The 16,258-nt window shown below is 38.9% G+C and overlaps 1 protein-coding gene across 4 annotated transcripts in view; it reads left to right on the forward strand.

Moving 5' to 3' along the window:
• The window catches only part of FHIT (fragile histidine triad diadenosine triphosphatase), a 616,279-nt gene that overhangs the window by 5,061 nt on the left and 594,960 nt on the right, over window positions 1-16,258 (forward strand). For 2 of the 4 annotated variants that reach the window (XM_054076605.1, XM_054076606.1), the window contains exon 2: window positions 4,301-4,411. The exons of 1 other annotated variant lie outside the window; for it this stretch is intronic. The gene's annotated coding sequence lies outside the window, so the exon portion shown is untranslated. Of the gene's footprint in view, window positions 1-4,300; window positions 4,412-7,687; window positions 7,707-16,258 lie in introns of those variants that run through there. One more of the 4 variants, XM_054076611.1, reaches the window with a different exon arrangement.

Here is a 16,258-nt window from a genome sequence, read left to right on the forward strand (position 1 = left end):
TCAGAATACTGATTTACCTTTGTGTAAGTGAAAGCTTTTGAACAATTGTGAGTTTGGTAGGATTGTGTTCTCCAGAAGAGCCACAGATTCCTTTGGTCTTAAAAAATCTGCACAGGAAAAAAAAAAGAGAAAGAAAGGTGTAGGAATCACTTATTTTATTATCAACATGCAAGTCTGTTGCAGAATCAAGCATTGATAAATGCTGAAAATTGAATAGATTGTCATGGTCAGCAGCCCCTGGTAATTTTTGCTTTTTTTTCTTGTTAGAAGGGACTTGAAAGGTCAGGCATGTTTTAATGGCCAACAGTGAATAGATGAGCAAAATGTAGACTTCATGCAGAGTGTGCGTAGTAAGGTGATGATTTAATTAATCAAGATAGTTCATTGACAGCTGATACCTGGTTTTCCAATGTTAAAAAAGAGGTATGCTCTATACTTTGTTTCCTTTTGGGATATAAGGTTATATTCCTTTGTGCCATGTGAAACAATAGTGGCCTTAGATAGAGGAGAGGTTCGGGTAATGCCAAATTTGATTCTTCAAAAATAAACCCTCTTTCTCAAACGTTTAAAATCACAGTAGAAATGTTCAGTGCTTCTGAAGGGCTGCTCATTTTGTGAGTGTTGTGGTTATTCTACTACTGGAGCAGTAAACTTTAAAAATGATAAATAGATCTTTGTAAAAGAGTGATCTTTAGCCTTATAGGCAACACTAAAGGAATTTTTTTTAATTAGTAGCTGTAAATAAACCTTTTGATTTTAATTGGGATGCGTGGTTTTCCTCTCATCAGTTTTCTCTGCAATACTGAATATTCCCAGGACAGCTCATCAGATTCGGGATATAATGCAACCAGCTGAGCAACTACGTAGATCAGCTTCATATCTCTAGATGCTTCCAAGTACAGCTTTTACATATTGGCTCTGCAGTGCTGCCTGTGGCTTTGTCAAAGTAATGCTGTGGCTTAGTGCGTGAATAGTCAAAATTGTTAACATTAATTCCTCTGAACATAAATATGTTTTAGCATTAGCATTTGCGCAGATTTAGCAAGGTCTTAAGTTGCTAACAGCCTAATGTGTCTGGTACATACTGGCGTCGGAGGGTACTCTCTGGTTCAGAATTTGCTGCACAATGACTTTTTGCAATGGTTTACATATGTCCTTTAATTTGTTTTCAGAATTGTTTCTGAAACCTTAAAGCGTAAGGCTTTAACTTGGCATAGTGCTGACATTTGGCACTAAGCATGCATGTTATTTGTCCCGTCCGATGGTATTATGCAAATACTGAAAATTAAGTAGCTTCTAAACTGTTTTGCTGGATTTGTGTACATCTTCATTGAGGACTAAGAGATAGTGAAGGCAGGTTAGAAAGCGCTAGGTAACGCATGAGGGTCAGATTTGCATTTAGGTTTTATTGAGACTGGGAATTGATGTTCTGTTAATAAAAATAATGTAATGAATGCCTGGACTGATAGGAAGTGAACTATTTCATCGTCTTTCTGGATTTGGAAATAGCTTTTAAATTACATTCATGCTTTATTTTTCTAAATGGTCACTAAAATGCAGTGAGGCTGGATTTTACGTTGTTCTCTGTTGTCAGTATTTTGTTCTTTTTGATGCTGTACCTGGTTCTTGCCACCTTCTTGATATTCCACTTTCAAAAAAAATCATTAATTTCATATGCTTTACCCACGATCTTTGGCATCTCAATGAATCAAAACCACGAGCTTCATTACATGCTTATTTAATATACAGTAGCAGAGCAGCCAAGCTGACAGTCTTTAGATCCCCGTGTGAAAGGACTTTGAAATTACACTTGCAGAAAAATGTATGTCTCCTTTTTATTTCTTGTGCTGGGACATCTCCTAATGATTTCAGGCTTTCAGTCTCTTTTTAGTGTGTGTTGTGTTATTAAATATTTAAGAATTTTATGGTTCTGATGAATACTGTTCTAGAATAGCAGAATTTAATGCATTGCAGAGAAGTTTTCAGGTCAAATTTGACTTTAAAACATTCAATTTTAGAAGGAGATGAGGGAAGGACAGAAGGGAGCTTCCCTAAAACTAAGGTGTATAAATTTCACAGAATCACAGAATCACAAGGTTGGAAAGGACCCATTGGATCATCGAGTCCAACCATTCCTAACACTCCCTAAACCATGTCTCTCAGCACTTCATCCACCCGTTCCTTAAACACCTCCAGGGAAGGCGACTCGACCACCTCCCTGGGCAGCCTCTGACAGTGCCCAATGACTCTTACTGTGAAGAATTTTCTTCTGATATCCAACCTGACCCTCCCCTGGCAGAGCTTCAGGCCATTCCCTCTTGTCCTGTCCTCTGTCACTTGGGAGAAGAGCCCAGCTCCCTCCTCTCCACAACCTCCTTTCAGGTAGTTGTCGAGAGTAATAAGGTCTCCCCTCAGCCTCCTCTTCTCCAGGCTAAACAGCCCCAGCTCTCTCAGCCGCTCCTCATAAGACTTGTTCTCCAGCCCCCTCACCAGCTTCGTTGCTCTTCTCTGGACACGCTCCAGAGCCTCAACATCATTCTTGTGGTGAGGGGCTCAGAACTGAACACAGTATTCGAGGTGCGGTCTCACCAGCGCCAAGTACAGAGGGAGAATAACCTCCCTGGACCTGCTGGTGACCCCATTTCTGATACAAGCCAAGATGCCGTTGGCCTTCTTGGCCACCTGGGCACGCTGCTGGCTCATGTTCAGTCGGCTGTCAACCAGCACCCCCAGGTCCTTCTCTTCCCTGCAGCTCTCCAGCCACTCTTCCCCCAGTCTGTAGCGCTGCATAGGGTTGTTGTGCCCCAAGTGCAGGACCCGGCATTTGGCCTTGTTAAACCTCATGCCATTGGTCTCAGCCCAGCAGTCCAGCCTGTTCAGATCCCTTTGCAGAGCCTCCCTACCCTCCAGCAGATCGACACTTCCAGCTTAGTGTCACCTGCAAACTTGCTGAGGGTGCACTCAATGCCTTCATCCAGGTCATTGATAAAGACATTGAACAGAGCTGGACCCCGTACTGAGCCCTGAGGAACTCCACTTGTGACTGGCCTCCAGCTGGAGTTAACTCCATTGACCACCACTCTCTGGGCCATCCCACCAGTTTTCAACCCAGGAGAGTGTGCGCCTGTCCAGGCCAGAGGCTGACAGTTTCTGAAGCAGAAATTTCTCCAGTCTTATTTTTGATTAGGCAGATGTTTTGCTGAGGAAAATATGTAGTCATGTTTAAAATATGTTTAGGTTCATGTATTTATAGACAAAAATACAGACAAGTTCATCTCAAAGGAAGAGCCAGTCCTCTACATAATATTTCAGTGGAAAATTTTGTGGCCTTGGGTTTCAGCCTCCTTGCTGTGCAGGCTTTCACGGAAGTTGTATTTAAATTATCAGGAAACCACAGTGATATTGTTTTGTGAAATGTCAGTTGTGAAGCTGTTGTGCCTGTCTGCCTGTTGCTGCATGCAGGTGGTCAACTTGTGCTTTTGGTTCTGTTCTCATTACAGACTTCTGTAATAGCAGTCATTTGCCTGTTAAAAACTCTTAACTATTTATTGTTTATATAATAGATATTCTTAAATATTATTTATATAATAAATTGCTGTACATTTATTTATTGTAAGCTGTCCTTTCAAGTACTGAGTTGGAAGAATGTTCTTAGCAGTGGGGCTGCAGCAGTTAACCTGCTCGGTGTGGGCTGGTAACTAGTGGCTAGTCTGTACCTTTGTAACAAAAATCAGGATGAGGCTCTGCAGATATAGGGAGGTGCTCCGTGCAGGATTTAAACCACAGAAGATGTAGCGTTGGTTGGGTGTTCATGCAACACAGTGCAAACGATCTTACTGTGTTTTTTTATTTGTAACTCAACATACAGTTCAAGGTACTCTCGTGTTAGGTGAGGTTGTGGGAATGGTCAGGTGGATGAAAGGGGCCATAGGGACGATGGAAATGACTGTCAGTTTGAAGCTGTGGCTTGAGTCCATGCAGAAACAGTCACAGTGAAGGATGGGAGGTATTGCCTGACGATAGGAGTGAGCTGCACCTATACATGTAAGACTACTTGCTAGATGGATACAAGAAGTACTGAGCTGGTGCTTGAGTCTCCATACAGGGGTCTGTCTGGAGATACTTCTGTAATCATTTAATTGAGAACTGATAAAAAAAATAAATCAATTTTCTAAACTGCCTGCTAGCGAACAGCACAGCTTTTTTTAGGATAGTCAGTCTTATGATATTGAACCACTGCAAAAAGTAGTTTTTATTAACAGAATCTAATTCCTTGATTTTACTTTGTTATTTTTAATAGCATAACCAGCTCAAGGAATTCCAGATCAAGCAACTCCATCTCAGCTGCTGGTTTCTTTCCCTGTGTGTAACACGTTTGTTATCCTGCTACAGCTGTTTCTTGCATCGAGTGGTAAGTCAGCAGTGGAGACACCTGGGCAGACTGACTGTACAAAGAAGGGTTGTTTTCAACCTTGACAAACTTGAAAAGTTCATTGTTCCAATTTATTGTACAACCTGCACACAGTTGCTCACGCAAGCTTAGGCAAGATCGTGGGAGAGGATTGGGAGCTGCTTTAGGTAGCTGTGCTACCCAGAAAATTGTGCTTGGAAGCATGGAGTAATGGAGACTGCCTCATCCTCTGAACCAGATTTACACTGCAGTGGTATGGACAGAGTGACACTTTATTTATGCGTTGCCCCAACCGAGGTGAAAAGGGACACTTTCTGAACAGTCCTTTAGCACTGGCCATATGGTGATCCGAAGTGGACTAGATAATCATTCATCTGTTATTGGATTTCTCTGTTGAAAGGTGGCTGATGCCTCTGAGCTCTTAATGACAGTGGGATGCTTACAGTCAGTTTTAGAGATAAGCTGAACACTGTCATTTCGTTACGGATGCTATTTGCAGACTTCCAGCCATAAAGGCACTGCATCAGAACTGGATTTATTCCACTTTAGCATCAGGTTGGGATGTAGCCGTTTTGTAAGGGACCAGCAGCTGAGTTGCATTACAGTGTGCAGAAGTATTGGCATAAAAATACCTATTAAAATATGTATTGGCATAAAAACATTGTACAGAATTTCAGCATAAAAATATAATTTATTATTGTGTATTGAGGACAGGTCATACAGGTTCTGCATTGTAAATTTTAACAGGTCAAGTAGAGCATGGATAAGTCATTGGCCTATACTTTTACCGCTAGTTTTTCTTGAATATGCTTTCTGAGTAATTTTCCCTATATGCCCTCAGCGGCCAGCATAGTATATACATTGATTTAGAAGTTTTTAAGAAATTCAGATAAATGCTGCCTTAAAGCCTATTGCTTGAAATACACGTGACTACAAATATTCCTAGGAGAAACTTCTTTGAACTTTGCCTGACAGTTCAGGAGACCTTATTATGAAATTAAATTAGAGTGAATGCCTACAATGAAGTTACATACCTTCTGTGTTTCTTGGTTGAGAGAGTGTTTGCTACTGAGCAGATGTTGCTGTTAGTGGTGTTTCCTTTTGAAAACATTGACATGTGATTGTCCATTTTGATTTTTCAGGATAGTAGGAAGAAGATCTTGAAAGCTGTAGTTGAAAAAAGAAGAGCAGTTTTAAGTAATAATCAGATCAAGGCTGGGATTTCCTCAGTCTGACCTTCTCTGAATTTGTGAAAACAAACAACAAAAAAGTCTTGAATAAAAAAGAGCAGGTTTTGACTGAATAAGCTTTTCCTGAATGTGCAGTTCAACAGAGCATGTCTCTTTACATCTTTTTATAGAAGCATTCTTTTCCCTTAATCATGGGAATGATTGAATTCTATTTTTTTCTACTGGACTCCAGTGATCGTTTCATAGATTGGAGCTTGCCTAAGTTGGAACTGTGGTAATTAGTAGTACTGGTGGCCTTGCTTCTCCTACCCCAAACAAAACAAAAATGGACTTTACCTTGCAGCAGTGTGGTAACTTCCCTTTCATATTATTAAGTTGTAATGCGATAACATAATCATAAGTTACTTCAATACCTATTTATATTTTTTTCAGCTCATTTTAAATTACTTTCAGTGACTGGAAATTGGGCCTCACTCAAGTTTCCATTTCTCTAATGTTCATTTCCAAGTGCTGGGTCCTGTGTGACTGTTTGCAAGGTCAGAATGCCTTACGTTGTCAGACTCTGTAAGTGACTGCACAGAGTGATCTGCTCTCTTTCAACCCTCCTGATAAGCTGGATAAGTTAAACTCCTTATTAGGAATAGATGAGGATATCAGATAGCTGTGGCAAAAGACAAGCTCTAAGAGAAAATCAGCTGTGAGCAAAGGAGGGAAAAGACCAAAACAGTCTGGCAGTAGAGGAATGTGATTGTTGCCATGATCAGAAAGTGCTGGCTGGCCTATGGCACATTCAGATAATGAATCAGTGACATGGAAATGGGGAATTGCTATTCTGGAAAACAGTCTTGTTCATGATCCCACCTTCAGGTGTGTTAAGTCTCAGCAACACTTGTTTTCAAAGGATTTATAAACTGTTGTGTTGCTTATTGTTTTAGAGGCTGTGTGGAATGTTATGGTGTTTGTTCTTCATGATCTGAATGTGGAGAAGGTGACCAAATTCTGTCTTCAGAAACACTTGTGGCTCATCCTGCTGCTTGTAAATACTACAAGGGTAGTGGTGGTTCTGTAAGGGAACAGCCCATGTGTGACATTAGTTTGAGAGACATGCATAGTTACACATCTATGCAGTTAACAGTATTTCCTTTGTACTTCCTTTCTGTCCTGTTGTCTAAGTGGTTTGTTAAACTGCACGTTTCCCTGTAAATGCCAAGAAATTAAGCTTTAGTCTTGGGTAAATACTAAATTAACGAGCATCTCTGCTCTACTCGCTGTTGTTATTTTCTCAAAAGTACTGAAACCAAACTTCAGCATTTCATAAGTGTCTTTGTTTAGTTAGTTGTGGTTTACTCTCGTGCTGTGTTTCCCAGTTGACTGGCACCCTCCTGTGACTAAGTGTAGAAGGTCTAATCTGCTGAAGGTGGCACGTTCTGAATCTGAACAGGTCTTTCAGCTCTCCATGTTAATTCCCCTCATTTCAGCAGGAAGAAGTAGTAAAACTACGCTTTCAGTAAGGTGATTTGGAGCTTGCATAAAGCATAAGGTTTCTTTCTTTTTCTAGTTGTTAAAAGCAGTAGTCACTTTGGTGGCTGCTGAGTGGTTTATAACTCTTGCTGTAACATCTGTCCTTCAGGAAGGAAGGGATTGCCAGCTCCTTTCAACTAAGGCTAATTGGTGTCTAGTTCTGAGAACTCCATTTCCTTGTAGCTAGAGGTTTTTACTAGTCAGCAGTGCTTGTCAGATCATTTATGCTGCAAATCTTGATTTTGTTACTCATCTCTGAAATTCTAAATAATAAACATAACTGAGAAGCTCTAAGTAGCCCGCTGTAGGCCAGGTGATCAAGGAGGCGAATGCTGGCCCCTCCTGCGAAAAACTACTTTTAAAATATTCGCGTAACTTCTTCTTTTTTTCTTTCAGTTGTCAGTTCTTCAGCATCGCTGACAAACTTGCTTAACTGGCAGAAAGAGCTTTTCTCTCTAGAGAATTGCTGAACTGTACAGCTTTAGCTGGACACCAGGGGAGCAGAGTTTGAGAGCTCTTCATTGAGCCTGACACCATTAGGACTGTGGGGTATTTCAAAGAATCTTTAAAGATGCTTTCTTTTGGTAAAGTGTTGTCTTTTTTCCTTAAGCAGTTTTGTCATCTTTGTGTTGCTACGTAGCGACCAAGGCAGACTAACATTGTGCAAATCTGATTAAAATTATCTGTGCTGTTGCAAAGGTCAGGCGCACTCAGTGAATTTGCTTTCGAATTATTTTGTTTATTCTGTGTATGTATGCATCCTGAGCTCTATAAAGGTCAGGAGAGGAGATTCATTTTGGAATTTAAAGAAGTCGGGGTTTTACTGCTGGTAGCCCTTGTTACTGTTACTTTCATTTGAACTAATGAAAATTGTTTTTCTTTGTTGTTTTTTTGCTGTCAGTTTAACTTATCTAGTGAAACTCATTTGTAACTATGAGGTCTCTTTGAAAATAAAACGGTATTAGTAATGAATTTTATTTTTTTCTGATTTTATGTGATCTTAAAAATTAAGTGCTGTTTGCAAAAATTAATAAGTAGTCTTATGTGACTTTTGGTTTCTTGGTATGTTTAATTCATGTGTCAGTAATATTTTCTGAGATATAGAGTAATGCATTTAAATGATACACAGTATTTAACTGTCTTTCACCACAAATGGTTTAATAAGATAGGAGTGGAGTTGCAGTTTCTTGGATGCTTTAACAGTCCTGCTAATTAATGTTCAGGTTGAATCGTATAACCACAAAAGGACTCGTGTGTGTGTGAAGCATAACTAATTACAGTTTTCAGTCACAGAACCAATGACGATCAGTGAGGAAGTGGGCTTCTGTTAAATAAAGAAGAAACTGCATCTGTAAGGTGCCTAAGTGTTGTCCTGAAAAAGGCTTGTGTAAGTTCCATTGTGCTGCAATTCTGTCTGTAGAATTAGTTCTGTTGACTCTTTTAATAACTCATGGCAACGAAGAGATTTTCAGAACAGCGATGATTTTTCACTTAAACACGCAGGCGTTTTTCAAAGTTTGCATTCATTTGGAAAGTCTTAAGTTGTTTAACCAAATTGGAATTTGCTGTCAAAGATACGCTCACATGGTTTCTTTTCTGACTTCAGGAGATGAAATCCGAATAAGGCAGGGTGTACTCATTGAATGAACATAATACCAAAACTTGTTATCTATGTTTTGATGCACATTTCATGGCAAGGATTGACATGTTTTGCAGTTATATGAAAGGTTAGAAACTTGTTCTGAGTCTTTTTAAGGGTGAAAGAATATGAATTTCTCCTAGGAAGCTGCAGCTCTTTTAGTAGTCATAGATGTCTTTCTATGGAGAACATTGATCTTCCTTGCCAAAGATGAATTTAGTGTATGTTGCTTCAGTTTGTATGGCCATAACCACGCTTGGTTATTAGCAACAGACTGGTCACACAGATTTGTTTTCAGTTTCAAAAATGGCTTTATTAACGTGGGCGTTTGGCCAGGCCTCTGATGGCGCATGGCAGACCATCGAGTACACGGACTGTAAAGGCGGAGGAGGATGGTGAGGCCTGGGCTACTAGTGCCTTTGCTCGTGGGAGATTTGCCAAGATGCTGCTGCTGCTTTGAGGCTCTTGTTGTGTGCCTCTGACTAATTAGTATAATTTGTAAGCTTCCCTCCACTGGTTCATTATTGTTAGTAGCACTGTCTTTTTACTTAGGTGTCTTCAATGGTAGAGATTTCTGTGTCAGCTTATCCTCAGTGCTGTTTGAATCACAGTCCACTAAATAGCTCTAGTGTTTTATACCTGTTAAGAGATGCATCCTGCCTGGGCTGCCGTTCGGCCCTGAGAGTATGATTTCACAAACCTAAAAAATCAGTTTGGGAGCTCTCAGATATTTGAAGTACAACTTAGAATGTAACTGTTTTATAACATGAGCCATACAGAACTATTTTATATATTTGATTTACTTGGAACAATTTCTGCTAAATAAAGTTTTACCCTGTTTTTTCACTTTCCAAGGTATCAAGGAAACAAATTGCCTTCTGGTATTGTGACATTAACACTTCTCATGTCTCATTCGTTCTGGGATGTGACTTCTTCTTGAAAGGTTTGATTAGCTGAGGTAAAAATCTCAGTAGGACGTGTGCTGTAATGGCACATCTCCAAGCAGTGAGTTTGAGTATCAGAATTAAGGACCAAGCATCTAAATATAGGCTTGTGTTATTTCACGTGAAAAGAAAGCACTAGAAAGGGAGAAAAATAGAGTAAGAAAATACTGTTCTTTGGAGGAAGATTAATAATACTTACCTTTGATGAGAGTGAGATAGAAGGCCTGATGTTGCGCATAATCAGATTTAGAAATGGATGATTATTCACAGCATCTGGCTTATACAAATGCTCTGGATGCTACTTAAAGCTTCTAAAATGACTTCCTTATTTTTTTTTTTTTTTCAGAAGTATACTGTAATGTAGAACCAAATTTGTGTTAATATGCATAGCTTTACAGACCATCAAGCACTGGTACCACTGAAGATCTTTTAAACGTTGATATAGGTAAACCAACTTGCTTGAAATGTTGGGGTTTGTTGGTGGATTCCAGTGCCATTAGGTATTAAGTGCCCTGTGAGATAAACTGGGAGTCCTAGAGTTGGGAATAATTAGTGCCTTGAACTTTCTGGCTATTATTTGATACTGAGACTAGAGCAAGAACTTTCTCTGTGTATGGAAATTTGGTGTATAGATCTGTAGTCAAAGGTTCTGATCTCTGTATGCTGTAATGGGCACAGTATAATTAGGTACTTTGCTGCTTTTGTGTATTTACTGTACTGTCATTAGGAAGCTTATGGGTATTTCTCTTGTGGTGTAAGAGCTAATCCCTAGATAGAAAGCTGTTATGAGTGGTTTTAAATTGGTGTAGCTTCATCTCCAAATACTATTTTTTTAAAAAGTGTAATATGTGACATTTGATCTCTAAGTTGGAAATACCAGAGGAAGCCCAGAATGTAATAACTATAGCAGACACAGTCGTCAGCTGGTGTGTTAAGACCAGTTGTGGGTAAATCCAGATGTCAGTGAAGCAGATGTGAATGTGTGGCATTGACTTGATGAGCATTGAAGTTTATGCCAATTCATTTCTTTAACCAAAATGAGGTTTCAACGAAAGACCTCTGCAGTTGGTTGGAGAAGTGAGTGTTACTGGTGCTATTTAATTCTGAAGTAACAATGTTTTTTTGGAAGTTATTGCATTTTTTAATTGTCTTTGCAGACACATTAGGTGTAGGAGGATAGGACTGCTTTGCCTAAAGGTACTCTTAGTGTAAATCATCCTAAATGGAGAAACTTAGTGATGTGGAACATTTAATGAGCAGTGGGTGTTAAACCTGAAACTGTTGACATGTTCTGAGGAATTTTCTCAGCCAGTGAGCTGGCATTGGTTCCCCTTGGTGCCTCTGACTTAGCCGTGTGTGAACTGCAGGGATGTGGGCAGCCTGTGCTGGGGAGACCCTTACAGCTTCTTGTGCGTATGTGGAGATGTGTTTCCATCATTAGTGGAGACTCATGATGGAGACGTCCAATGGTTTCTTAAATGCAAAGCACGCAAGTGAGTAGCTGCTTGTGCATGTTGTGTGTTCAGCTGGGATGTGAAACACCAGGGGCTGGAATTGTCTTGTGGCAGCAGCACTGCTGCTGTTGTGCCTGGAGATTCTTGAGGCTGAGAAGGTGTGGCTATATGCTTTCTTTTTTGCTCCAGAGATGTTCCATCATAAACATAAATAATGTATGTAAAACGTGAAAGGAAATGATGCTGCGTATGAGCATTATTCGTCCTGTCCATATATATTGTGTGTTCGTGCTGTTGTCCATTTAGGGTTCTGTGCTCATAATTGACTGAATTAGTCACACATTTGTTGAATTCCGCTTTGTTTTGGAGGGTGTAGACCATGTCTTCAGGAAGTTGAAGTAAAAGCTGGAAAATACAAAGAATAAAGTATTGTCAATGTTGATGAAAAACATAAATCAGAAAAATTTGATAACTGTCTAAATCACTTCTCATAACCGCATAAGAGTCTCATTAGTCCAACATCAGAAGACTAATGAATATTAATGAGTGAGATCAAAGACATTTAGAAATCAAAGCAAGTAAACAATTATTTTAAAGAATTTGTACGTTTTTAAAAGCACAAAAATGTGAATCTTCTTAACTGAACAGAAAATTTTTATGTTGAGCTAGACAGGCAACTGTGTAACATAAACCAGAGAAGTATATACATCAAACTCCAAAATACATAAAATGCTTTGAATATGGCGTTTTGAAATACATGTAAACTCATCTGTGGAATCCGGTACGGTGGGTATTTGAGCTTGACTAAGGCTGCCATCACAAATTGGTGAAATATTGAGAAGGAAGTTACTGTTGGATGGCTCAGACTCCTGCTGTTTCCTTCTACATTTCTAGTGCTTTGGACAGAGGTTGCCTGTGCTGAAACATGTACATCATGGAATTCAATTAAAGAAGATGGGTTTGTATATGATTTAATAAAGCTTCTGATGATTGATTGTCAGAGTAAGATTGGAACTATCTTCATCTTAAGATCTGCTTTTCCAGATGTTATCAGAATCCACTGTATAGCATGATCTGTAGACCACAGTTATTTAAACTGCATGCCAGTAGTATTGCATGGGGTATTTCGTTGTCCCAATGTAATGTGACCCTTCCAAGATTTAGGGAAATAATTGGAATAGATTATTAAATATAACTTGTCAGTTCTCTTTAATTGTCTACTATCGTTCAATTACTAATTCTTCTATTACACTAAAATAAAATAAAAAATTCATTTCTGTATGAGATGATGATTTAAACAAAATAACAGGTCTAAGGTATCTTTTTATATCTGTAATTAAAAAAAATATATCTGTATAATCTTTCTTCTATAAAATTCTGTGAGGATTTTAATCCATTTAATTCCCAAAGCTCATAATGGAAATATTACTCCAAGGGCACAGATCCCCTGATGCAACACAGGAAAGTGTTCTGGTTGTTAAGTGCCCAATCCCTTTGGGCAACAGTGATATTATTTGACAGCCTGTGATTCCTACAAACTTTAATGGCAGTGCAGGGCTCGTGAAAGGACTGTTCAAATACTGTCAAAGTAACCGTTCCATTTTGAACCCAGATATAAAGCTAATGGTATCTAACAGCTTTTAGTGTCACCGAATCAAATTCCTCAAGTAGAAAGAACGGCTGACATTCTGTTTTAAAGTGACCGTATGTTTGACCCAGTTCTGCGATCGTGGTGTCATCGCAATTGTGTCTCGCTACTGTAGGCTCTGGGAGGCTGACAAGCGGAACAAGTTGCTGCAGCTCACAGAGCTCATCTGTCACACTGAGCATCTTGCAGATTTCTATTCTCTGAATGAAAGACAGAGAGAGTCCTTTCCCCCCCCTCAGCTCCCTGCCGATCGGCAGAGTCAGCAACCAGCTCACACCCCCAGTGACAGAAGGAGTGAAACGCTAGAAAAATAGACATTAAAAAAATATTACCAGACATGCACATGTAAGCCTGATATAATAATGAAAAGGTTTGGAGTTGGGTTCTTTTTCTGTTTAAAGAGAAAAAAAAAAAAAAAAAAGAAATAATGTCCAGAACTAGATGGAGCATCTTGGATTGCATGGAAAGTTAACTTCCAAAAAGCCTTGTGATTATCTTATCTGAAAAGGAAGGTGAAAAGCTTTCAGTTGTATATGTAAGCTCACAATTTTCATTGTGAGTGTTCTCTAAGCATTTAAAATGCTGAAACTTGCATGGAGAGTTTGTCTTTTCCCAAAATAGTGCAGCTGGAATTTTGTACCTTAGGCCAGCTCATAGCACTTTGAAGTTCTGTGAGGAGAGCTGTGTTAGGGCATGAGGTTTATGCAGGTTGCCCTTTGAAGTTCCTAGGTGGGTCCCTTGACTGCTTTGCTCTTGCAGCGACCAATTCTTACTTGTTGTTTTCAGAGTATTAGCAAAAGATGCACAAAACGTTCAGTAAATGCTGGTTAGAGGCGTTTCCCATGTCATACATTCAGAAAGAAGGTTTTATAGCCCTATGTGCTTTCACTAGAGTAAAATTTCCAAGTACGGTAACTGTCAAATTGTCTTATTCAACTTAGAATGCTATCAGCAGTAATGCTCCACTTAGGATTATTGAATTGGTCATTGTAGGAATGACCGAAAGTATGTAACACTTCAATTTGTGTTCATTTTGATTTGGATATTAAGCCTTGAGGGAAATTCCATTTAACTAAATACTTTGATTTATGATGGTAAAATGTTTAACTCTTATCTGAGTGAATTTTGAAAAATAATTGTTTTGTTGATCCTTGCTTTTCTCTGTTGTAACTACTTTATATGTATCTAAAAATATGGTCTCAAATGAGACAACTTTTAGTCTTTACTGACTGATGTTTTTCACTGTCCTTTTTTCCTGTATGAACACTTAAGATAAATTATATTTATTATGAATTATTTTTGACAGATTTGTATATTTGAGAACTGCTTTACAGCTCTGAAATCTAAGCACAGCAGTAGTAACAACTGGTAAAGTTAAATCTTTGGGGAAAATTATTATGGGTTGAATCTTAAATTGCATTGAACTGAGATGTAGTAGTTAAGACTTGAAATACTTAAGACTTTTTAATCATTACAGTAATGAGGTGATTCTTGCATAGTCACAATATACATATAGTTTTTAAGAATAAAACTTTCTGCTTTGGTCCAGTCTTCTCCTGAATCAAGGCATCATTCTTCCTAATCCACACGAAAGTATTTAGTTCCTCAGTACCCGTAACTTTGGGGTTGACGTTCTTATTTGGCAGCAAGAACATGCACATTAAATAGTAAGCCAGCAATGTCGTGACTTCTTAAACAAAAGGTGTATATTCTTATGTGGTTTATGTTTTTTTGATTGCTGCTATGAATTACCTATTCTAATTCAAATCAACCTGCATCCATTTAGATGTGCACTTGACTGATATTTAAATATAATAAAAATAAAAAACTGAATAAAAGTGTAATTTTAATATGGAAAAGCAATCTTGCTGCATTGGCATGGATTTTTTCTTCTGCTGTTTCAATGAAAATTAATTCTCTTTAATGAGCTGTCTTTGCAAACAGGCCATATGAATTACTGTGGCTACTGGATGTCGTGTTTGCAGACACAGGATGTCGTTTGTACTCAGTCATAGTACTTGTGGAATTGTCTTATGACCTTTTTAGTTAGAAGATTATGCTGATTGTATGTTTCATCTTCTGCTTCCATGAACACATAGAACCTTAACCATGTCTGCATTGTGCGTGTCTTAAAATGTCTGTATGTGGATAACACTCAGGCTTTCTCAGGCATGGCAGTTGGTGGTGGGCTGACAAGGGTGTTCAGGAACTGTGTGAATGTTAGAACTGATGGTCACTTGCGGATGATAGTAGACATCAGTGGAGAACATGCTGTTGAAACAGTCAGATCAGATCTTTGCTTTAGCTTGTAACAACCGCAAATTCTGATATTATAGCAAGAGTGATCGTGGCAGTCTGCAAACGAAGTGATCAGTGTGTGGCACATGGCAGAAATACCCTCTGGTATTTAAGAAAGATAGATCCACTGCGGGAGAAGCCTGTTATTAATGTTTTATTCAAAGTGATGCTGTACAGAATAATTCAAAAGGAATACACTAGCTGATATTTTCATTGAGGAGATGATGAGCTGAACCACCATGAACTAATCAAAAACAGTACTGTGGAATGTATGGCATATGTATGACTTAGGAAGATATTTATGTCTTTGGGCTTTACAGCTCCAGTGGAATAGGAAGGGTCGTTCTGTGGTGATAGATGGATATGTGGTGAATTGCACAAGATCTGAGAAAATGAGGATTGCATTTATCATATCTAAGGGGAATGTCAGAGTGTGTGTCTGCCCGTAACCCTATCAGTGGTAAAATGATTACAGTGTGCCTTTGGGAGACACCAATCAATGGGACCGTTGTAAAGCTTGACATCGCTGATGACAATTCAGCTGATGAGTTCTGTGGATGGCTGAGAGCGCTATGAAAAAAAACCCCAAAGAAAAATATCACCTTTGTACCCAAGACCTATGTGGAGAAAGTTTGAAATAAGTATCATAAAAATGAATGGAACATAATGTTCTAGGTCTGAAAAATTAAAGATGTCCAGCTGAATTCTGTTCACCTTGTCATTGCACGGAGCACTGGTGCTTCGTGTCACGGTTGAGAGTGTAACAAAAAAGCAGAATGACTTCTGGTAATCCTGGAAACTGAGGGTGTAATGAACTTCCCAGAGAGCAGTTTGTTGGTGAAGAGATTAGTTGTTAGGCTCCTTCAGAAAAAGATGATGATTCACTCAGAAAACCCACTGGTTTGCTCAAAATAAATACACCCTATGGCTTCTGACCAGAGCGAATCAGTGGCAATGCCACAGAGGTAAAAGAATATTCAAAACAAGCTGTAAAGTCCAGTGTGATTGAATGGAACAGTTTAAAATGTCAGCAGAAGACTGCTGCTTCTGTAATGAACTCTACAACACATAAAGGGTGAAGTGTATTTTGTATGGGTTTTTTTTCAGTAAAAGGCTGAAACCTGGATCAGTTTTTCAGTGGATAAGAGAGCGG

Source organism: Cuculus canorus, chromosome 11 (assembly GCF_017976375.1).
Source record: "Cuculus canorus isolate bCucCan1 chromosome 11, bCucCan1.pri, whole genome shotgun sequence".
In the NCBI taxonomy this organism is placed as follows: Eukaryota; Metazoa; Chordata; class Aves; order Cuculiformes; family Cuculidae; genus Cuculus; species Cuculus canorus.